Genomic DNA, 22,584 nt, shown 5'->3' on the forward strand with positions numbered 1-22,584 from the left:
CATACAGCAATACATATACAGTGTTACACAAAATGAAAAGTTCATATTGTATTCTCAAATGGCACAAAGTCATTAGTAACATAACATTGCAGATAGTGGATGTTCCTCCCAGTAGGTGACGATGATAGAGTAAGCAAGGACCTGATCACAGAAGCAATCTGTACAAAAGTGTACATGCACCATCACTACAATGAGGATAAAAATGTAAAAATTAGCACCAATATAAACCTAAAAAGTGAGTTAAAATACATCGCATGGGATATAGTTACAGAGAAACCAGGAGAGCAGTGCCAAAAAAATCCATGGTAGATCATAAAAATGCGGCAAAGCTAAGAGCCTCATTTTAGTCCGCGTGGGCTAACCGTGTCCAGAGTGACCATCCATCTTGCCTCCCTTTGGGCTAGCTGTTGTTTAATATTTCCACCTCAGCCGAGACGCACCACCTCAATACCACGTATCTGCAGTGACCTAGGGTCACAATCGTGCACTGCCTTAAAGTGACGTGGTAGCGTCTTCAGTAGTGTTGAGCCACCCCCGTAGTGTTCGAGTTCGGTTCGGTTCGTCGAACACCCTTGTGTTCGCCGAACTGTTCGTCGAACTGTTCGTCGAACACCTTCGAACACCGTTAAAACCAATGGCAGGCAAACAAAAACACATAGAAACACATAGAAAACACCTTCAAAGGTGTCCAAAAGCTGATAAACTGCTCAGAAGAGATAACTAACACATGGAAAAGTGACAAGTACATATAGTCATGCGAAAAGAAAAGAGGTGGAGGAGTAAAAGGAGGGGGAGACACAGATATAGGCATGTCATGCCCTTCTACAATCAAAAAAGTGAGAAGCCGACACGGCCAGTCCGTTCCTGCCCGTGCCACCTCCGTTTGTACCAGAGCCGCGGTGGACCCTGACGGCCAACACCCCTCTCCCAATACTGGTGCCTGTCCGCTGGTGGGTCGAGCGAGCCCCTCTGTGGTGAAGGCAGCTCTAAGCTTTTTAATTTAAATTGTCTCTTTAATTTGAATGAATACACTTTAAATCTTTTTACAAGGATCTATTGAAGGGCAAGTCTCATGCCAGCAGCCGCGTAATTCCAGCTCCAGTAGCGTCCACTAAAGCTGCTGCAGTTAAAAAGCTTTTATAAGGATCGAGCTCGGCTGTCCACCGCAAGGCGTCCTACCGCCAGTCCCAGCCCCTATGCCTTGGGGTGCCTCCTGATGCTCTTCACTGAGTATCCCGTGGTCCCGAAGCATTTCCTTTGAAAAAATTAAGTGTCCAAACTACAGGTGGTGTAGCTTGCTTAACAGCCGGGATAATCCGCTGACTAGCAGACACTGTTACTAGGCACAAAGTATTTCCTGGGCTAGATGCAGTTAAAAATTGTAATTAGATACTCTCGTTGGATGCTGAGAAAGCATTCCATAGAGTCTCCTGGCACGCCATATATTATTCTCTTAAAAAGCTTGGGGTAGGGGTCTAGGGGACCCTTTTATAGCCAAAATCACGGCCCTGTATCGCAATGCGTCACCTAGGCTGAAGATAAATGGAAATGTAGCACCCCGAGGGCTCGGTTGCTGCAGAGGTATTGCACCTCTCCTAGAGGTGTGATATCTCACTCTCAAGTAAGGATGGAGTGTGGATCAGGACCCCGACACCTGCATGAATTACACCACATTGCCGTGGGGCAGGGCGACCAATATGCCCCTGAGATGGGCACGACAGTCCCTGTCCCTGGCTGGAGTGGGGGGAGGGAACACTGAGGAAGGGGAACCCTGTAGTGCAGGAGCAGGGAGGAAGCAGTTCCTGGGTGCATTGAGAAGGGAGTATAAAAGGTGGGCACCATCTTAGTTCAGTGCAGAGAAGTCTGAGCAGAAGTGACAGGGAGCAGGGGCTCTGCATGAGCTCTGCTCCAGAGGCGGGCCTAGTAACAAAGGCCAAGGCCTGGAAGAGGGAGAAGGAAGGAAGAGGAGCAGAGAAGGCTCCAGGAAGGAGGAACGAAGGGATCCCAGGGGTGTGGACGGGCGAGTCGCTACCGCACGCCCGAATCCACCTGCGTGGAGGGGTCAGGCCAAAGGGGGAGACCGGTCCCCGAAACTAGTGGAGGCGGTAAACGACCCTCAGCTAGAAACCGGAGGCTGTGACATTTTATGTGGCGCAGCCCCTCGCTACACCCGCTAGGAGGGCAGCACATACGGTCAGGGAAACTGGTGCCAAGTTTACCAAGAGGAGGCCCGAGGCAGCCGGACAGAAGGGTTGGTAAGAAAGGCCAGACAAAGGACACACAAAGGGGGTCCTGTGAAGCGATCCAAAGTTATCTGGGAGTTGTCTGAGCCCGCACCCACGACACCAGCCTCAGCGGTCTGCCCTGCAGCGGCGGTTCACTCTGACCGCAATCCACGGGTGGCGTAGTCGGACATTTAAACATCAAAAACACATAAATAGTTCCGCCACTGCTTTGACCGCCCTGAGCCACGGAACCGGGTTGCCGCCATGGAGGCTACAACCACCAGCATCCACCAAAAAGGGTCCGGCTCCGGATGTCCCAAGGCCCAGGGTGCGCGTCAGAACATTTTCATCACCTTTCATAATCACCAATGGGAAAAGGCAGGGATGTCCTCTGTCCCCTCTCTTATACATCCTAGTGACCGAGCACCTGCTCTCATCAATTCGCCATAACCCCAATATTAGGTGGATTGAGGTGGGATGCACCGAGTACAAGTGCTCTGCATTTGCTGATGATGTCAATCACATATATCCATCAGCAGGCTGTTATGGCTGAAATAGATCACTTTGTTACATGGTCAAATTTTAAAATCAATACAGCGAAGTCTGAGGCCCTCGATGTCTCCCTCCCCAAATCCATACAGGATTCCATCCAGTCCAACGTTCCCTTTGCCTGGCCCTCACAGGGTATCAAATTCTTAGGAATTCCTATTCATAGAGACCTCTCCCGTCTATGTTATCTTAATTTTGGGCCCTTTATTGAACAATTCCATACAGACCACGGTTGGCAAGTTAGAACTGTAAGATTCACTACGTGAACCACTGGTGTTTTGTGGAAAAGCACATGTGCACTGTGTTCCAAATTATTATGCAAAAAGTGTTTAGGAGTGATAAGGGAAGAATTTGTTTGTTTGTCAGTTAAACTCATTGATGGTGATGTGTGTCAGGGCTCTTTATATCACTGTAAGCAATTGCAGACACCTGTGCTAATTAGTTTGGCAGGTGTGTCCAATGAACGGCAAGACTACTTAAGAAGGCTGACCCACATTATTAAGCAGCCTACATTTTCTGCCAAAATGGGAAAGAAAAAGGATGTGTCGGCTGCTGAGAAGCAACAAATTGTGTTTAGGTCAAGGCATGACTACAATCAACATTGTGCGATGATCAGGATGAAGTGTCTTGGCAATCAAGAAGTATGTAGCTGATTCACAGTACACACGTGTGCGTGCTGATAAGGGCAAATTGAGGACTCTTTCCTACAGGCAATTACGTCAGGTTAAAAGAGCAGCGGCAAAAAAGCCTTGTCATAGCAGCAGACAAGTTTTTGAAGCTGCTGGTGCCTCCAACGTCCCCCGAACAACAAGATGCAGGGTCCTTCAGAGGTTTGCAGCTGTGCGCACGCCATCCTGTCGACCTCCTCTATCCACTGCACACAAGCAGAAACGGCTCCAGTGGGCCAAACATTACATGAAGACTGATTTCAAAACTGTTTTGTGCACGGATGAGTGCCGTGCAACGCTCGATGGTCTAGATGGATGGAGTGGAGGATGGCTGGTTGATGGACACCCCACGCAAACACGGCTACAGCACCAACAAGGAAGAGGTGGAGTAATGTTTTGGGCTGGAATCATGGGGAGAGAGAATGTCAGCCCCTTTAGGATCCCTGAAGGGGTAAAGATGAACTCCATAATGTATGTGGAGTTTCTCAAACAGCACTTCCTGCTATGGTTCAAGAAGAAGAACTGTGTATTCCACAGCAAGATCATTTTCATGCATGATAATGCACCGTCTCATGCTGCACATAAAACATCTGCATCTCTGGCTGATATGGGCATAAAAGGGGACAAACTTATGGTGTGACCCCCATGCTCCCCTGACCTCTTCCCCATTCAGAACCTCTGGAGCATCATCAAAAGGAGTGGCTATGATGGCGGGAGGCAGTTCACATCTAAGCAACAGCTCTGGGAGGGTATTCTGTCCTCATGCAAAACAACTGAAGCAGAAACCATCCAAAACCTGACAAATTCAATGGACGAGAGAGTTCAGAAGCTCCTTTCGAACAAGGGGTCCTATGTGCAAATGTAACATCACCTAGAATAAAGTTTTGAGTTGAAAACTGTTTGATTTCAGTTTCTAATAACCTGCTAATACTTATAATTTAAAAAATGACCATTTTTTTGGTCTTTATTAAAATGAAAAGGTTGATCGAAGAGTGTGGGGGATCTAAGAGTGTGGCAACCCAGTAGTCAGGATTACTTTGAATTCTGACAATCTGAGGGTCGTGTTGCAGGTAGTGCAGCAAGAAGGCACTTATGTGTCTTGCGCATCCAGGAGCACCAAGTCCCTGTTGTGTTGGTGGCGAGGTAACAATCATGCTTCCTTCCTCTGTCCTCTCCCCCCAACCTCGCACAACAGAAATGTGATCAAGGTCTCCCTCATCTGATGAGTCTTCCATCAGTTCGTCCTCCACTTCTTCCTGGGCTCCTGCACCTTCCTCATTAGTTTGGCTGCTACCATGCGCCCTGGTAAAACCATCTCCCCCACCCTCACATGCATGCCGCCTTGGTGCTGCCGACCATCTGGACCTTGCAGATGTTAGCCCTTCCGCATACAACTCCTCCTCCTCTACTTCCTCCACCTCCTCTTGTGCCACCACCTGACTCCGAATTCTGTTTAACATGTGCTCCAGCATGTAAATCACCGGAATAGTCGTGCTGATAATGGCATCGTCAGCAATAAACATCTTCGTCGCCATTTCAAAACTGTGCAGAAGGGTGCATAGGACCCTGATTTGAGACCACTCCTCCAGCGTGATTTGCCCCACCTCTGGATCCCGTTGGCCCAGGCTATACGTCAGAACATATTGCACCAGGGCTTGTCAGTGCTGCCACAGTCGCTGCAATATGTGCAGAGTTGAATTCCACCGGGTAGGCACATCGCATTTTAGCCGGTGAAGTGGCAGGCCCAACGACTTCTGTAGAGATGTAAGTCGCTGAGCTTCGGGATGCAAACGGCGGAAGTGAGCACACAGCGACCTTGCCCTCTGCAGAAGGCCATCTAGTCTGGGATAGTGGGCTAAAAATTGCTGGACAACCAGGTTCAACACGTGAGCCATACAAGGCACGTGTGTGACATTGCCCCGGCGAAGGGCCGCACCCAGGTTTGCAGCATTGTCGCACACGGCCTTCCCTGGTTTCAGGTCCAGTGGAGACAACCATTCATGAAATTGGTTCTCCAGAGCTGACCACAACTCCTCAGCTGTGTGACTCACATTTCCCAGACATTTCAAAGTAAAAACCGCCTGATGACGTTGAGCCCTACTGCCAGCATAGTAAGGAGGTGTGCAGAATCCCTTCTGCGCAGTTAGAAAGCTTGTGGCATGACCAGACAGGCTTTGGGTGCAGGTGGAGGACCGAGAGGAGGTTGAGGAGGCAGAAGCAGTGGAGGAACTTTGACATAAAGAGGATTGACGCACAACCCGTGGGGACGGCAAGACTTGGACAGCAGCCCCTGGTCCTGCTGTCACCACAGTTACCCAGTGCCCAGTCAGCGACATGTAACGCCCCTGTCCATGCCTACTCGTCCAAGTGTCTGTGGTGAAATGCACCCTGTCACACACAGAGTTTCTCAAAGAAGCGGTGATGTTGTGTGTGACATGCTGGTGGAGCGCAGGCACACCTTTCTTTGAGAAGTAGTGCTGACTGGGCATCTAGTACTGGGGCACTGCGACGGACACAAGGTCTCGAAAATCCTCTGTGTCCACCAGGCGGAAAGGCAGCATTTCTGTAGCCAAGAGCTTGCAGATGGTGAAATTCAACCTCTTAGCTTTCTCATGGCTAGGAGGAAATGGTCTTTTACTTGTCCACATCTGAGGGACTGAGGGCTGGCTGTTGTGCTTAGACGGGGTTGATAAGGGTGTCCCCGGCAAACTGCCGGTCTGTGAGGAAGATGCAGGCGGACATGTTAGGTTGCCTTGATCCAAAGGTGGTGCTATCGATGTCGGACAGCGCTCAACACCAGCTGGTGTTACCACCTCCAAAGAAAATGATGACCTGTCAATCACGCTGGCTGTTGCGGGTAAAGAGGTGGCAGGTCTGCGTCCCAAAACAGGTGTGACTGCTGTCCCCCCAGTCACAGAGGATGAAGAGGCCGAAGATGCACAAGATGGGGCAGACGGTGGTTGGCCCGGCCGGCTAGGCCGCATTGTAGCACAGTGAGCTTCCCACTGCAACTTATGCTTCATGTCCATGTGCCGGTTCATGCATGAAGTACTCAAACTATGTTTTTTTTTGCCTCTACTTAGCTTTTGTTGACAAATGTTACAGATAACACGAGTTGGGTCATCTTTATCGATCTGAAAAAATGCCCAGGCTATGCAAGGTTTAGCACCCATGCGACCTGAAGAGCCACCACGACTTGTGGTCAGAGGAAGAGTTGTGTTTGAGGATGCAGTTGTTGACGTGCTTCCAGTACTACGTCTCTGTCCAGGAAGGCGCAACCTGACCTCGTCGTCACTAGCATCCTCCTCCACCTCCTCTGCTGACCTCATCTCTTGGCTGACTGTGGGTTGACAGTAAGTGGGATCTCCAACCTCATCATCATCACCCTGTGTGTTATTGCACCCGTCGTCCTCAGAGCCAACCTGTTCCTGCCCTGACAAAAAACTAAAGTTGTCGCTCCAATCAGGTATTTGAGTCTCAACATCGTCTTCCTCATTGTCTCCACCAACAGGAGTTACAGTTTGGGAATGAGGGTCTACATTATGGTCAGAACCTTCTGCGTCTGTTCCTGGATCCGACTCATAAAGATTCTGGGCATCAGTGCAGATCATTTCCTCGTCTGGATTCACAGAAGCGCTGGAGCCGACCTCTGATTCCCAGGCTATAGTATGAGTAAACAGCTCTGCAGACTCAACCATCTGTCCTACCTCATACTCAGACGGGCAGCTGGAGATTTGGGAGCTGTGAGGAAGCAAGTGCGATTGGGGTGACACCTCTGAGGACTGGAGTATTTGTGATGTTGAAGTTGATGTGGAGGAGAGCCCACTTAAAGGAGCACTTGATATCCGTTGAAGCACCTGCTGTTTTTGTGCCTCATCTGGAATTTGTAGCGATTGGCGTGGCCGTAAGAAAGGGATCTCATCACATTGTCCGCTAAAAGAAGTAGACATTTTAGTTTTGCTGGAAGATGGTCTTTCTTCTGCAGATGTTACTGTTGCTTTAACACCTACTCCACGGACACAACCTTTTCTCCCCTTCCCAACACGCCTATTCCCCTTTCCACCAGCAGCAGGCCTTTTTCCACTCATTTTGGTGGTTAACTAATTCACAACTCTGGAGTTGTTTGCACAAAAAAACAATAGATGGGAACCGAGCAGAGCTGAGTGGCCAAACTGTGGTATTAGGCCTAAACTATTGTCTGGGTTAGATGCAGAAAAAAATTATATTCAGTTTGCAACCTGATGGAGGTCAGTATAGATGGACTAATAGAACAAGTCCCACACACTGCTAGAAGGCCAAATATTTTTTCAGAGCTAGATGCAGAAAAAAATTATATTCAATTTGCAACCTGATGGAGGTCAGTATAGATGGACTAATAGAACAAGTCCCACACACTGCTAGAAGGCCAAATATTTTTTGAGAGCTAGATGCAGAAAAATATTATATTCAATTTTCAACCTGATGGAGGTCAGTATAGATGGACTAATAGAACAAGTCCCACACACTGCTAGAAGGCCAAATATTTTTGCAGAGCTAGATGCAGAAAAATATTATATTCAATTTGCAACCTGATGGAGGTCAGTATAGATGGACTAATAGAACAAGTCCCACACACTGCTAGAAGCCCAAATATTTTTTCAGAGGTAGATGCAGAAAAAAATTATATTCAGTTTGCAGCCTGATGGAGGTCAGTATAGATGGACTAATAGAACAAGTCCCACACACTGCTAGAAGGCCAAATATTTTTTCAGAGCTAGGTGCAGAAAAAAATTATATTCAGTTTGCAACCTGATGGAGGTCAGTATAGATGGACTAATAGAACAAGTCCCACACACTACTAGAAGGCCAAATATTTTTTCAGAGCTAGATGCAGAAAAAAATTATATTCAATTTGCAACCTGATGGAGGTCAGTATAGATGGACTAATAGAACAAGTCCCACACACTGCTAGAAGGCCAAATATGTTTTCAGAGCTAGATGCAGATAAAAATTATTTTGAATTTGCAACCTGATGGCGGTCGGTATAGGTGGACTAATAGAACAAGTCCCACACACTGCTAGAAGGCCAAATATTTTTTCAGAGTTAGATGCTGAAAAAAATTATATTCAGTTTGCAACCTGATGGAGGTCAGTATAGATGGACTAATAGAACAAGTCCCACACACTGCTAGAAGGCCAAATATTTTTTCAGAGCTAGATGCAGAATAATATTATATTCAATTTGCAACCTGATGGAGGTCAGTATAGATGGACTAATAGAACAAGTCCCACACACTGCTAGAAGCCCAAATATTTTTTCAGAGGTAGATGCAGAAAAAAATTATATTCAGTTTGCAACCTGATGGAGGTCAGTATAGATGGACTAATAGAACAAGTCCCACACACTGCTAGAAGGCCAAATATTTTTGCAGAGCTAGATGCAGAAAAAAATTATATTCAGTTTGCAACCTGATGGAGGTCAGTATAGATGGACTAATAGAACAAGTCCCACACACTGCTAGAAGGCCAAATATTTTTTCAGATCTAGATGCAGAAAAAAATTATATTCAATTTGCAACCTGATGGAGGTCAGTATAGATGGACTAATAGAACAAGTCCCACACACTGCGAGAAGGCTAAATATTTTTTCAGAGCTAGATGCAGATAAAAATTATTTTGAATTTGCAACCTGATGGCGGTCAGTATAGATGGACTAATAGAACAAGTCCCACACACTGCTAGAAGACCAAATATTTTTTCAGATCTAGATGCAGAAAAAAATTATATTCAATTTGCAACGTGATGGAGGTCAGTATAGATGGACTAATAGAACAAGTCCCACACTCAGCTAGAAGGCCAAATATTTTTTCAGAGCTAGATGCAGAAAAAAATTATATTCAATTTGCAACCTTATGGAGGTCAGTATAGATGGACTAATAGAATGATGCTATGCCTAAAAGGTTTTACTTCACTAGGTGCAGTAAAAAAATTGGTATTCTATACACAGGTGGTGTAGCTTGCAACACAGATAGGCTACTCCACTGACTAACACACTCTGCAATAGGCCAGAAAGGATTAGCTTTGCTAGATTTAGCCAAATGCTGTGAAAAAAACTTGCACAGCACTGGCACAGACCTGCCTGGCAAAAACTGATAGGAACTGATGTAACTTAGTCCTGAAAAGGACTGCAATTACAATTAGTCTTTACTCCCACAACCTATCTATTTAAGAGCACAGACCTGCCTGATAAATGTCATAGGAAATGCTGTAACCTAGTCCTTAAAAGGACTGCAATCACAACTATTCCCTACTCCCAAGCTATCTGTAGATTTGTGCGAAAATTGGCTTGAAATTAACAAGGTATAGCGCACACAGCAACAGCGGTGCCGTCTAACACGCAGCTGCAGCAGTGAGAAAATGGTGGCGACGGGGAAAATGGCTGGGTCTTATAGGGCAAGGACATGTGACATACACTGCCAATGACACATGCCCTTGCTTGTGTGAAAAAAAGCACTTCGCTCCGTGTGTGCGCTGCTGATAGGCTGACAGATTGCACCTCCCCACTGTAAATGCGGGAAAGAGAAAAAAAAATGGAGATCTTCATTATTCCTGCAGAGATCCATCCCCTGCTCCTCCCCCCGCCACTCTGTACACTCAAACTACGTATTAACATTAATTTTCATCATTACTGAGAAAAAATCCAGTTATGATTTTGGTGCACGAACAGTTATCGAACATAACCTCGAACAGCCAAATTTTTTTCAAATCGTTCGTGTTCGCCGAACGCCGCCCAAAACAGCTCGAACAGTTTGGCGAACAGTTCGAGTCGAACAACGCTCATCTCTAGTCTTCAGCTCTCGGGGACCGGACGTCGTCCTGGCCGTGCCAATGTCCCGCACGTGCTCACGTACCCTGACATGAAGTTCCCGCAATGTCAGACCTTTATAGATCAAGTCCCACCCAGAAGTCGCGTAGTATATTACATTGCTGGTGTTACACGAAACATATTGTAGGATTTTGAAATCGCGGGACCCGTCAGACAACGTGAAAGAAGCACTGCGCAAGACATTGGCACAGGCAAGACAGCGGCCGCACGGGAAACAGCCCAAAGTGGGTCCACGGGAACCGAATGGGTTAGGCACATCCGGAATATAATGACTGTAGACTAATATGCCTCTCAAATTCTTCCCCCGACAAGCCGCCATTGGAGGAAACGGCTCCAAACAATCGCGTAATGCGGGTTCAGTGCCAAGAACCACCCAATGTCGATTAAGGACCCGTCGCATCGTCTCCCACTCATGGTTAAAAGATGAAATGTACCTAATCATACCATTCGTTTTTGTCTTCTCCCGTTCAGCTTGATCAGGATATAAGAGACCACTGCGGGAGGTGTCCCGTGCCCTCTCATAGCCACGTCTGATGCTTCGGTTACTATATCCTCATTGTTTAAATCGTCTAGTCAGATCGGCCGCCTGGGCCTCAAATCTGGAATTGGTGGAACAGATCCTCCTCATCCTCAGGAGCTGTCCAACTGGGACCGCCCGAATCGTAGGTGAATAGTGTGCCGACTTTGCGTGGATCAGTAAATTAACCGATGTGAACTTCCTGAAGACGTCAGTCTGGACGGCGGAGTGGTCATCCACCTCCAGAGTGACGTCCAGGAAGTCAATACGTTCGGTATGATAAGTGTAGGTTAGTCTGATACCACGTGAGTTGGCTTTCAATCTTGTCATAAACTCCTCGAGCTCCACCACTGTTCCTCGCCAAAAGAATAATATATCGTCAATATATCTCATCCATGACACGACGTGGTCCGCGGTAGGTACGCTGTCGTCACCAAAGATCTCCCTTTCCCAAGCTCCCAGGAAGAGATTGGCATATGACGGCGCACAAGCCTCCCCCATCGCCGTGCCATGTCACTGGAGATATACGACATCTTTAAACAAAAACTAATTATGCGAAAGGATAAAGTGTAGCAGTTCGAGGAGAAATTCCAGAGATGGGCGGTCCAGGTTGGAGGTCCCGAGGAAGAGGCGGGCCGCCTCAAGGCCCAGGTCATGTTGGATACATGTATATAGACCCTCCACATCACCAGTGACCATGAGGGTGCCCTGTTCCACAAGGACGCCATCAACACGTGTTAGGACATCCGTCGTGTCTTTCACAAAGGATGGGAGAGTCTCGACCAATAGTTTTAAATAATTGTCGATATGTTTACAAATAGGTTCACATAAACTCCCCTGTCCTGACACAATCGGACGTCCCGGTGGGTTGGTGGCGTCCTTGTGGATTTTGAGGAGAAGGTACAAAGTGGCCGTGCGAGGATGACGAGCAGTGAGTGCCTCCACAGTCTTTTTATCAATTATTCCCCGGTCGCAGGCCTGACCCAGGACCTTCTGGAGTACCGCAGAGTAGGATGCCGTGGGATTGTATGGTAATTTTATATAGGTATCAGAGTCCCTTAGTTGCCTAAGGGCCTCTCGCTCATATGTCATGCAGGTCCACACAACCACGTTCCCTCCCTTTTCCGCTGGCTTAATAACTACATCATCAAGCGACTGAAGTTGTTTGATTGCTGTGCGTTGGCGGTGGGTGAGCTTGTCGTACTTTCTCCGTGTGGATAGCTTTTTAAAATCCTCAGTCACCAGCCGCACAAAAATTTCCACAGCAGGACTGAGGGACAAGGGAGGGAAACATGTGGATCTAGAGCTAACACTAAAAAGGGACCCACCTGTTGTTGTTTGTCCCTGTTCGGATAGAAGCTCCTCAAGATTGCATATGGCCTCCCTCTCCACGGCATCAAGAGATCCCGGGTCACCACGCGACCTAAAGTGAAGTTTTTTAAGAATTAACTTCGTAGCAAAAAGGTGGAGGCCCTTGAGTGCTGTAAAAAAATTATAAAACCAATATGGTGCACTTTAAGAAGTGCTAAACTATATACAATGTCAACGTCCGGCTGCTCACAATCCTCAGCCTGTATACCCTGACGGGTAATACTAGAAACACACACACTTAAAACATTATTCAACTTTTAACTATACGAGTAACGTCCAGTCCCACTTGCTGGCTCAGTAGTGGGGACCCCGCCTCGGGTATTCCTCATTCTTCCCAGACCCAGCCGAGTCACGAGGGACTTCCTGCAGGGGTGTGTCCTTGCTGACATGGTACATGGTACTTCCTGCAGGGCATACCAGCCACGTTCACCATGGTGCCGGGTGAACGTGACACGATCTCCCGGATACAGGTTCCGATCGGGATGGCCTTCCTCCAACTCGGGCTCCACATCCCGCCGATTGACAAATATGTCACTGTTAAACTCGGGACTGCGGATAAAGCCCCACCCAGCCTTCAAGTTGAGCTTTACTATGAGGCCTTCCTCGCGGGGGCTGGGGTGGGCTGTCTCCGCCTGGTGGACCTGCACCTTGGCGGCCTTGTCTCGGGCCCCCAGGCGTTCACTGCGTGCTTCCCGCGTGCGTCGCTCCCTTTCAAGCTGCCGAAGCTCCCGCCTGCAGAACTCTTTCCTCTGTTGGGCGGCAGCCTCGGTTTCTTGGGAGAACCACATCAGGTCGTCCCCCCCGGTTGTCCGAGCATAACTCGTCTCCGCCGGGGCAGGCAACCGGGGGCGCTGGTACTGGGAGGAGCGGGCACGGCTGCTGATCCTCGAAGCGGGAGGACCAGTCAAAGACCGGCGCGCCGTAGATACACTCTGCTGCTGGAGGCGGAGGTGGCGGGAGGGCTTCCAGCAGTAGGCCCGCCGCTTCAGCGCCCGGGATTAGAGGTTCCAGGGGGGCACTATATGGGAGACCCTCTGCTTCAGCGCCCGGGGGTAGAGGTTCCGGGCTGTATGGCTGTTCCAGCCAGGTACGGCAGCATACGGCAAGGGCTGGGGGAAGAGGCCCAGGAGCAGGTCGGCGCTGGCAGCGCCCGGGGCTGGGGATTCTCTCCTACCTGCTCCTGTACTCCACACGGCCTCCTGGTTCTCCGCAAGCTCCGCTGGGGCAGGTGTGCGGCTGCTGGTATCCGGGGTCACTTTCCGTCGTGCCGTTAACTTTTTCAGCAGCTCGCTTTTCCATCTTGCGACCGCTGCCTGCTGGGCTTGCTCTACCTGCTTGCCCAGCTCGAGGACCTCGCTCTGGAGGAACTCCATGTCCCCCGGGGACAACTTCTCCACTTCTCCCTCTATGGTGAGGGGGATGACTGGATGCTGTGGCAGGCCAGGGGCGGAGGCTGGACTCTAGCTTCCTTCCATCCTGGCTGCCAGGTGTGGTCTGGCTAGACGGGTTGAGACCACACCCTGTCTCCATTCCTTTTCTCCTCCTCCTCTCCTCTTTTGGGGGTAGTCCCATGGCGATTTGCTGTCGGTCACACCCTGTGACGGCCTTCCTACCTTGACGGACACATCTATGTGGACAGTCACTGTTGCAAGGGGCAGGGTATGCTTTTGGCGCCATTCTGGGACCCGGCCCACGATGGAAGGTTCCATAGTGTTGTCTTTGATCATGCACATAATGGCGCCTGTTCTTCTGGGGCGGGTGCCACATTCAGTAACATCATACAATTCTTTAGGCACACTTCACCCGCCGGTATGGGCTGGTCACGCATCCTGTTCGTGACGCCAAAGATGACGCACCCGCAGGGCCGTGGGGTACCCGGCAGCCGGGCCTCTGGCTGCTCGCAGGGGGATATCATGATGGCTGGCCCGGTCCGTGGCCCAGGGCGGTCAACAGAAGGGGAATACTTTTATATGGGGTTTTTGGGATTTCTCGTGACGTCACCTGTGGTGTCTGGTGAGGATCACCAGCGCTGCAACAGTCCTCTGAGGCAGATGTTAGGGCAGCAAGTGATGGGACAGCTCCCCACAGGTGGAGCAGGCCTCAGGGCAGTATAGTAGAAGAGAGTGGGTCGCGCTGGGCGTTGTAGTGCAGGTGGAACGATAGTGCCGATGAAAAAAATGGACAGAGGCAGTGCAGTGCAGTCATCCAAGATTTTACTCACATTTCTTTAGACACTTCACAGGTGCACTTTACAGTAAAAGGCCTCCCTCGTCACGCCGCATTCACCGGGCAGGGGTTCAATCCTTCCTCAGGCAATTCGGGCATACCTGGCAGAACCCCACTTTCTCGTGTTCCTATTTTGACCGTCTTTACTCTGGTCCTACTCAATCCTGCTCTGCGCTGCCCACTCTCAGTCCTGTTCAGGTACTCTGAAGTCCCTCCTGTCCGTCGGAGTTACACAGACTTGCTTGACCCTCAGGGGACTGGAATGCCGCAGCGATCCCTCTGTCTTCTGGCAGATGCGGGGCGTATGGGTGCCGTCCTGCACGCACCGTACCCCCTGGTATCCTTCCTGTAGAGCGGAGCCTACTCCCTGCTCCCCTCCGGGGCCTTCACACTTGGCCCTAACTGTGGAGCAGATCTCCTAATGAGACTCTGCTCCCGACTGTTCTTCTGAACAGTCCCGAGCTGTTCTTCCGAACTGCTCCCTGGAACTCCCACTACTCCTGACCTTACTCTCCTGCCACCCCAAGATGCCTTCCCTATATATACTCCCACTAAACCGCCCCCTCTATCCACTTCCTCCACCCACACCCACTACTGGTTCCCCCTACCTTTGGGTTCCCCCCACTCCAGCCAGGGTCAGGGCTCAGCAGAAACATACATTGCGTCTTGCCCCTCCAGCCGGCCTGGAGCAGTGTAATGTTGGATGCAGGTGTTTCGGGGCTTCCGTGCAGCACTCCCACCTTACCTGAGAGAAGGGAAACACCACACCTCTGGGTGAGGCGCAGTACCTCTGTGGCGACTGAACCCTCAGGGGCACCACACTATGTAATCAGCAATGCAGTTGATAAAGTCTTAATGGGCCATGAAGTTACAAGCAAACACAAGAGGAGTACTTATAAACACATGAAGGATTTCGTATGTTAAATTCCTATGATAGGTCATTTTATTTATTTTCCAAATTTAGTTGGAACATGCCTGAGTTTTACAACTGGAAAAAAAATATTTTTTATGTACTATATACATAGTAAAATTCCACTTTTAGAGTGACAGATCCATTGTAATTTATCAGCATGCGTTCACATTATAAAATATTCCACTGAGGCTGAGTGCCCACGTAGCGTTTTTCAAGCGTTTATGCTGCGGAATTTCCGCAGCATAAACGCTTGTGAAACGCTAGGTAATCCGCACCCCATGGTCCCCAAGGGCATTCCGCATGTTCTATGCACATGCTGCGTATTTTTCCGCAGCGTTTATGCTGCGTACAAAAATCCGCAGCATGTCATTTAATTTTGCGGAAGCGCAGCAGAACTCCCGCCATTGACTTGCATTGAGACGCATAGAAACCGCGACTGTACATTTTTACAAGCGGCTTCTATGCGTCTCTAAGTGCGGATGGTACCCAGTTCTGGAGGAGAGGAGACTCTCATTCAGACCTGGGTACCATTGTACCTGTAAAAAAAGAATAAAACAACAAATAAAGTTATATTCACCTGTCCGGCGGCTTCTCTCTGAATGCCGGCATCGCTTGAGGACCTGCGGTGATGTCACAGTCATGTGACCGCAGGCCCTTCACCGCCCTGTCTCGCGATATGCCGGCAGCCGGGAACCAGCCAGGAAGCAGCGCTGCAGCCACGCCGGGGCCTCGGGAGTGAGTATAGCTTTATTTGTTTTAATTTTTACGGTTCACACTGTATAAATCCATGCTGTTTGCATGGATTTATACAGTGTGACCTAGTTGTCAAGCACTTTCCATGTGATGCTATCGCATGGAAAGAGCTTGTCAATCTGCATGCGGAAACGCATGTGAATCCGCATGTGGATTCGCATGTATTCTGCAGGAAAAACGCATGCACAATCTGCATGCGTTTTTTCTGCCAGGGAGATGCAGAAATGCTGCAGAAATTTTCTGCTTCATTTCTGCATCGTGGGCACATAGCCTAAATGCTTAGTAATTCATACATAGTAGCATCCTCCAACTAGTGGACACACTCATCAATCACTAATCTGAGCAGCATAACCCTCCTACCTGCTTCTGTGTGTTTTATGTGTTTATTGATTTTCTGTTGTTTCGGTAATTAAATTGTCTTTCAGTAAAATTAGTCTTTAGCTAATTTTCCCTCCGTTGAGCAAATCTGGTTTCCTCTGAAATTTTGCTGATGATGCTTCCTCACTAGAAGTATTGTTTCTGAATATCTAATTAAAAATAATGAATAAAAGTGTTGAAAATGTTAAAGTTTTTTTTATCATCATTAATGGGTAAATTTGCAAAGTGCTTGTAAAAAAGAGCAACTTTGCAATTTAACTCTTATTACAAATTCTATCTGTTCTCAAGAATGGAAAGATTTTTAAAGGGAATCTGTCACCCCAAATCTGGAAATAAACTATTTAGACATTCACATAGAAGTCTAAGCCCTGATAAAAAATCATACTGATACTGTAGATATTAGTAAAAGTGCTTTAAAGAAAAAAAAGTTTTATTACATGTGTAAATAAGAGACCTTAGCTGCACCTTCCCACCTCCACAATTACAATACTCCACCCCTCTCTACATTGGGACTGATCTAACTCCCTAGCCTTGCACATACTGATAGTAGAGTGGTTGAGCGCCTGCATGCATGGTGTCAGTATGTGCAGGTGCAGAGTGCTCATCTCTCTCTCCTGTGCAGGGCCGTATTAGCCACTAGGCACTGGAGGCTGGGTGCCTAAGATGGCAGGTTATCGGGGGCAGCGCCATTGTTAAGATTTTTTTTTAAACACCCTTCCTCTTCACTGAATCATGTAGCAAAACTGGCATTTCTTTCAAGGAGAGAAGAATTCCACATGCTAGTGCACTGCAGGAGCAGAGGAGCATTATCCAATTCCCTGCCCAGATGGAAGAGAATTCATGCTAGTGGTATAGGACCTGCAATAACATCATGCACATGTGACCCATGTGGGGGCGGAGTCAGAGTTTTGCAGCCTGGAAGCAACAATATATTAATGGAGAAACTGAAGTAGATGGGGGCACTTATGATAGGTATTGAGGGAAAAGCAGTACAATGGTGGGTGCAGGATGTATGTGACAGAGGGGTGTTGGTATAGGCCGTGTGGGATAGATGGATGCAGACTGTGACAGGGGTGTGTGGGGGGTAGAATCTCTGTGGGATAGAGAGGTGCAGACTCTGACAGAGGGTGTATGGTGGTACAGGCCGTGTGGGATAGAGGGTTGCTGACTGGCAGGGGTATACGGGGCTACAGGCTTTGTTGGATAGAGGGGGTGCAAATTGTGACATAAGGTGTATGGGGGTATAGGCTGTGTGGGACATAAGTGTGCAAACTGTGACAGAGGGTATATGGGGGTACAGGCAAGGTGGGATAAAGGAATGCAGACTGGCAGGTGTGTGAGGGGGTACAGGCTATGTGGGATAGAGGGATGCAGACTGTGACAGAGGGTTATGGAGGTACAGGCTGTGTGGAATAGAGGGACGCAAACTGTGAAAGAGGGTGTATGAGGGTGCAAGCTGTGTGGGATAGAGGGGTGCAGACTGTGACAGGGGTGTAGGGGTACATTCTGTGTGAGATAGAGGGATGCAGACTGACAGGGGTATATCAGGCTACAGGATTTGAGGTATAGAGGGGGTACAAATTGTGACAGGAGGTGTATGGGGGTACAGGCTGTGTGGGACAGAGGGGTGCAAACTGTGACAGAGAGTGTATGGGGGTACAGACTGTTTGGGGATACAGGCTGTGTGGGATAACTAGGTCCAGACACGTCACACAGAACCTACACAGGCCCAGGCAGTATAAAGATGCTGTAGAGGGCACAAGTGCTACAGAAGTCCTTCCTGAACATGTGTAGCGAGCCGAGGGTTCGGTCGCAACAGAGGTATTGCATCTCACCCAGAGGTGTGATATCTCACTTCCAGGTAAGGATGGAGTGTGGCTCAGGACCCTAACACCCACATGCACTACACCACATTTCCGGGGGGCAGGGTGACAATGCTCCCAAGTGTGAGCACAACTGCCCCTGTCCCTGGCTGGAGTGGGGGGAGGGAACACCTAGAAAGGGGGAACCCGGTAGTGTGTGGGTGGGGAGAGTAGATCCAGGGTGCACCGGAAGGAGGAGTATATAAGGTGGGCACCATCTTGGAGTCAGAGAAGAAGAGAGAGAGAAGAAGACTGCGAGCAGGGGCTCTGTACGGGCTCTGCTCCGCAGGGAGGCCAAGTCTCAAGGCCTGAGCCTAGAGAAGGGAAGAGCTTCTGAGTTCAGCCAGAGAGGAGAGGAACGGAGGAGGCTCCAGGAGTGGAGTGAAGGGACCCCAGGGGTGCGGACCGGCCAGTCGCCACCGTACGCCTGCCGCTACCAGAGTAGGGGGGTCAGGCCAAGAAAGGGAACCGGATCCCTCATCTAGTAGAGGAGAGCAACTACCCTCAGCTAGTAACCGGAGGCCGTGGCATTGCACGTGTTACGGCCCCTCACTACACCCGTTAGGAAGGCACTATATAGGGCCCAAGGAAACGGAACATACGTTTGCCCGCCAAGGCCCAAGGCAGCTGGAACGAAACGTGGTCAATTGTGGGGTACGACGGGCCAGAGAAAGGACACACGAAGGAGGTCCTGAAAAGCATTCCAAAGGTACCTGGGAGTTGGCCGAGCCCCTCACCTGGTGAGCACAGTACGACGTGGGCAGCCATTACCTGCAGAAGTGGCTTGGAGTGTAAAACTGTGAGTAAAGACCCTGGACTGCATCACTGGACTCTGAGTCATTACTGTTGCTCCCGCGCACCATCACCCCCACCATCTGCACTCACTGCCCTAAGGCTATACTCCTCCCGTGGGGAGTTATACCACCCTCTGCTGCGCACACAACATCAGCCTCAGCGGTCTGCCCCGCAGCGGCGGTTCCCAGTGACCGCAATCCACGGGTGGCATAGTCGGACATTTAAACATTAAAAAACCAAATAAACAGATCCGCCACTGGTTTGACCACCCTGAGCCACGGGACCGGGTCGCCGCCACAGAGACTACAACCCGTAGCATTACACAGAGACCCGGCTCCAGGTATTCCCCAACACACGGCCCAGGGGGCGCGTCACATGCCCATTGGCACCACTTCACACAGGACAACAAAAAGATATATGTAGTACCATATAGCAAATATGGAGCAACAATATGTCCCCAAATGCTTTAATGTACATAAAACAAAGTACAAAGTGAGATGTATAAATTGCTAAATGGTGAGTAAGAAAGAACACAAATAATATACTGCAATGGTGCTTAAAATTAGAAGATGATTATAAAGTGAATGGCTATAGTATGACGAAACAAGAACATACCTAATATATAAATATAATGTGACTGGACAAATTTGTTAGATAATAAACATAGCTCAAAAATAGAAGGGAGGAGAGAGCTAAAAAGGAAAAGTCCGTAAATTTGGGTGCCTTCATAAAATCAGTGCTTCTGATTTCCAATTTGATATCTTCCATAGTTCTCCAGACACATGCAAATGAGGGCTATAGATTAAAATGAAACTTGTAACAACTCAGAATAAACAGGAAATCTCAAAACAAGTATAAGAACAACTAAAAATAACCAATGCTAAGATAAAAGGCAAGGTGGAAGTGTCTAGAAAAAGGGAACAACCTATATATAGTCAATCTATTGATGGACATAGTCTCCAGAGTTAGCATCAAATATCACTCATATTGTGTATAATGCATAAAAAATGTTGGATTACAGTCATGATGGACTCTAAAATATGCCACACATGTTCTCTCGTGCGATTCCAAAGATGTCTAGAAGTGAGACCTATAAGAATTCTGTCATGGCCATAGATAGCATAATAGTATGTTAGACTTGCCACATCATGGAGTAGTGGCTACAGAGTTGAATAAAACAGTTTTTATTTTTTTATTTTTCATCCTCATTGTGGAGATATTAGCTTGTAAGATTTATATGCTAATTCCCCCATCAGTCAAGGGGGCAATAACAGAGATTTCTCTATGGTGCATGTACTTTTTTCCCCTGCATCACATTGACCAATCAGGAGGCGGCAGCATGAAGGGGAAAAAAGAATACGCCCAAGAGAATTTCAAACTTGGCTTTCTCTCTGTGACATATGTAATTACACCCAGCCCTGCTCTCCTCACTGATCTCACTGCTGACATCAACTGTGATAAAAAGTGGGGCACAGGGGGGAGGGAAGAGTAGAGAGGAGCCAAGTGTCATAACAATCACCACTGCAAATCTCTACTCATGGCACTCTCAGGGAAGGAGGATTAAAGCTGAGCTATGTATCATTGTAAACAACATTGCAGTTCTTCTCTTACAGCACTGTCATAGTGGGGGAGGGGAGATGAGCAGAGCTGACAGAGGTGTTGAGACCAGAGCTCCAAAAGGTGTTTGTAATGACACATAGTTCTTCTCTACTTCCCTGCTTATAATTACTGTTGATGCCCGCAGTGAAATAAATGAGAGCAGGCATTTGTGTGTCATTACTTATATTACACAGAAAAAGATGGGTCTGACCTTCTCTGGTGGATTGTTCTTTTTTACCTGCATGACAATTCCTTCTTATGATTACTCAACATTATGCAGGGAAAAAGCAAGCGCTCCCCAAAGACGAATCTCTGCTAAAGCCCCCTGATTTGAAAAGGAAATTAGAATCTAAACCTTACAAGTTAATTTTTTTGCAACAGAAATGATAAGTTAAAAAATATATAATATGTTTTATTCATATCTACATTCTTTACTTCATGTTGTGGCCAGTTTAACATACAAAAAGGTCCTCTTTAAGCAATAATCCATATAATTGCAAATAGGACACAGAATCCTCTCATTTGTTATATATGTTAATTTTTGAAAGTTTGGGGTCGATAAATCAAACAGTTTATGCAAGAAGTCTGACAAACATCTAATTTGGCAAATCATATGGAATTTTACAGGGAGATTCCATTCACAGTGGAGCTATTCAATGCAAATTTAAAGGTGTTGTCTGGTCAAAAGTGATATGACTTATGAAACCCTCCAGCGCATGCACTGTGCCCTGCGGGGATTCTCCGGACCGGAGAGTATGTATGTGCTATACATATACCCAGCCAGTGGGCGCCCTTGTATAAAGTGAGGCCGCCCCCCGACTAGTGAACGGACGGACAGTGGGAATGTCCAACTAGAGGGTGCGGCCTCACTCAATACAAGTGTATAGAGAGTGAGGCCGCGCCCACTGGCCGGAGGGTATGTATAACTTATACATACCCTCCGTTACCGGGTCTCAAACCGGCGTATCCCCGCTGTGCACAGTGCCTGCGCTGGAGGGATTTATAAGTCTGCAGTCACCCAGAGTGACTGTAGACTTATCACTTTTGACCGGAGAACCCCTTTAAAGTTTCTCTGGGTCTTTTCAGACCTTAGAGCATAATAAATGTAGGACATAAAAGAAACAAAAAAAACGAATACTTGCCTTGCTGCTCATCTCTCTCCCCGTCCTGACAGCCCACTATATGGCCCTTCTTGTCTCTTATTTCTCCCTCGCCCGTTGTATGTATTCTCTTTGGCCACTTCAGTCCTAACCCTGACTTCTGGTGCATCTAGTCAATCAGGCGACTTGTGTAGTGACATCAAAAGCCTGGTTATGCAGGAAGTCATGAACTAGAGTAAAGAGGCCAAAGAGGATGTGTGACACCCCAGGAGTCCGCTTGCCACAGTGGCATTGGCTCCCTCACAAGAGGTGATGCCATGCCTGGAAGCAATTGTCGGGTACCGATGCTGAATTGCCGGCCGGCTTTTTTAAAGAGAGTGTCTTCTAAGCAGTTTGTCAGCTTTTGGACACCTTTGAATGTGTTTTCTATGTGTTTTTATTTGCCTGCCTTTGGTTTTAACGGTGTTCGACGGTGTTCGACAGTGTTCTAAGGTGTTCGACGAACAGTTCCACGAACATCCGGGTGTTCGACGAACCGAACCGAACCCGAACACTACGGGGGTGGCTCAACACTACAAGAGACCACTTGAAGATATGTCCTGAACAGTTGAAACACACAAAAGAAGATCAAGACAGCCCTCAGTCCACAGAAAAATTGGAGGAAATGGTTAAGACAGTCCTCAGAGAATTTCCACGGTCTTGGACGCAGGTGAACAGTGCAATTGTGGTACCGATCCTGACCTTTCTCCAAGCGGCCTCACCG

Source organism: Phyllobates terribilis, unplaced genomic scaffold (genome assembly GCF_046119375.1).
Source record: "Phyllobates terribilis strain yellow unplaced genomic scaffold, ASM4611937v1 Scaffold_1__5_contigs__length_1240528914, whole genome shotgun sequence".
NCBI classification, from domain to species: Eukaryota; Metazoa; Chordata; class Amphibia; order Anura; family Dendrobatidae; genus Phyllobates; species Phyllobates terribilis.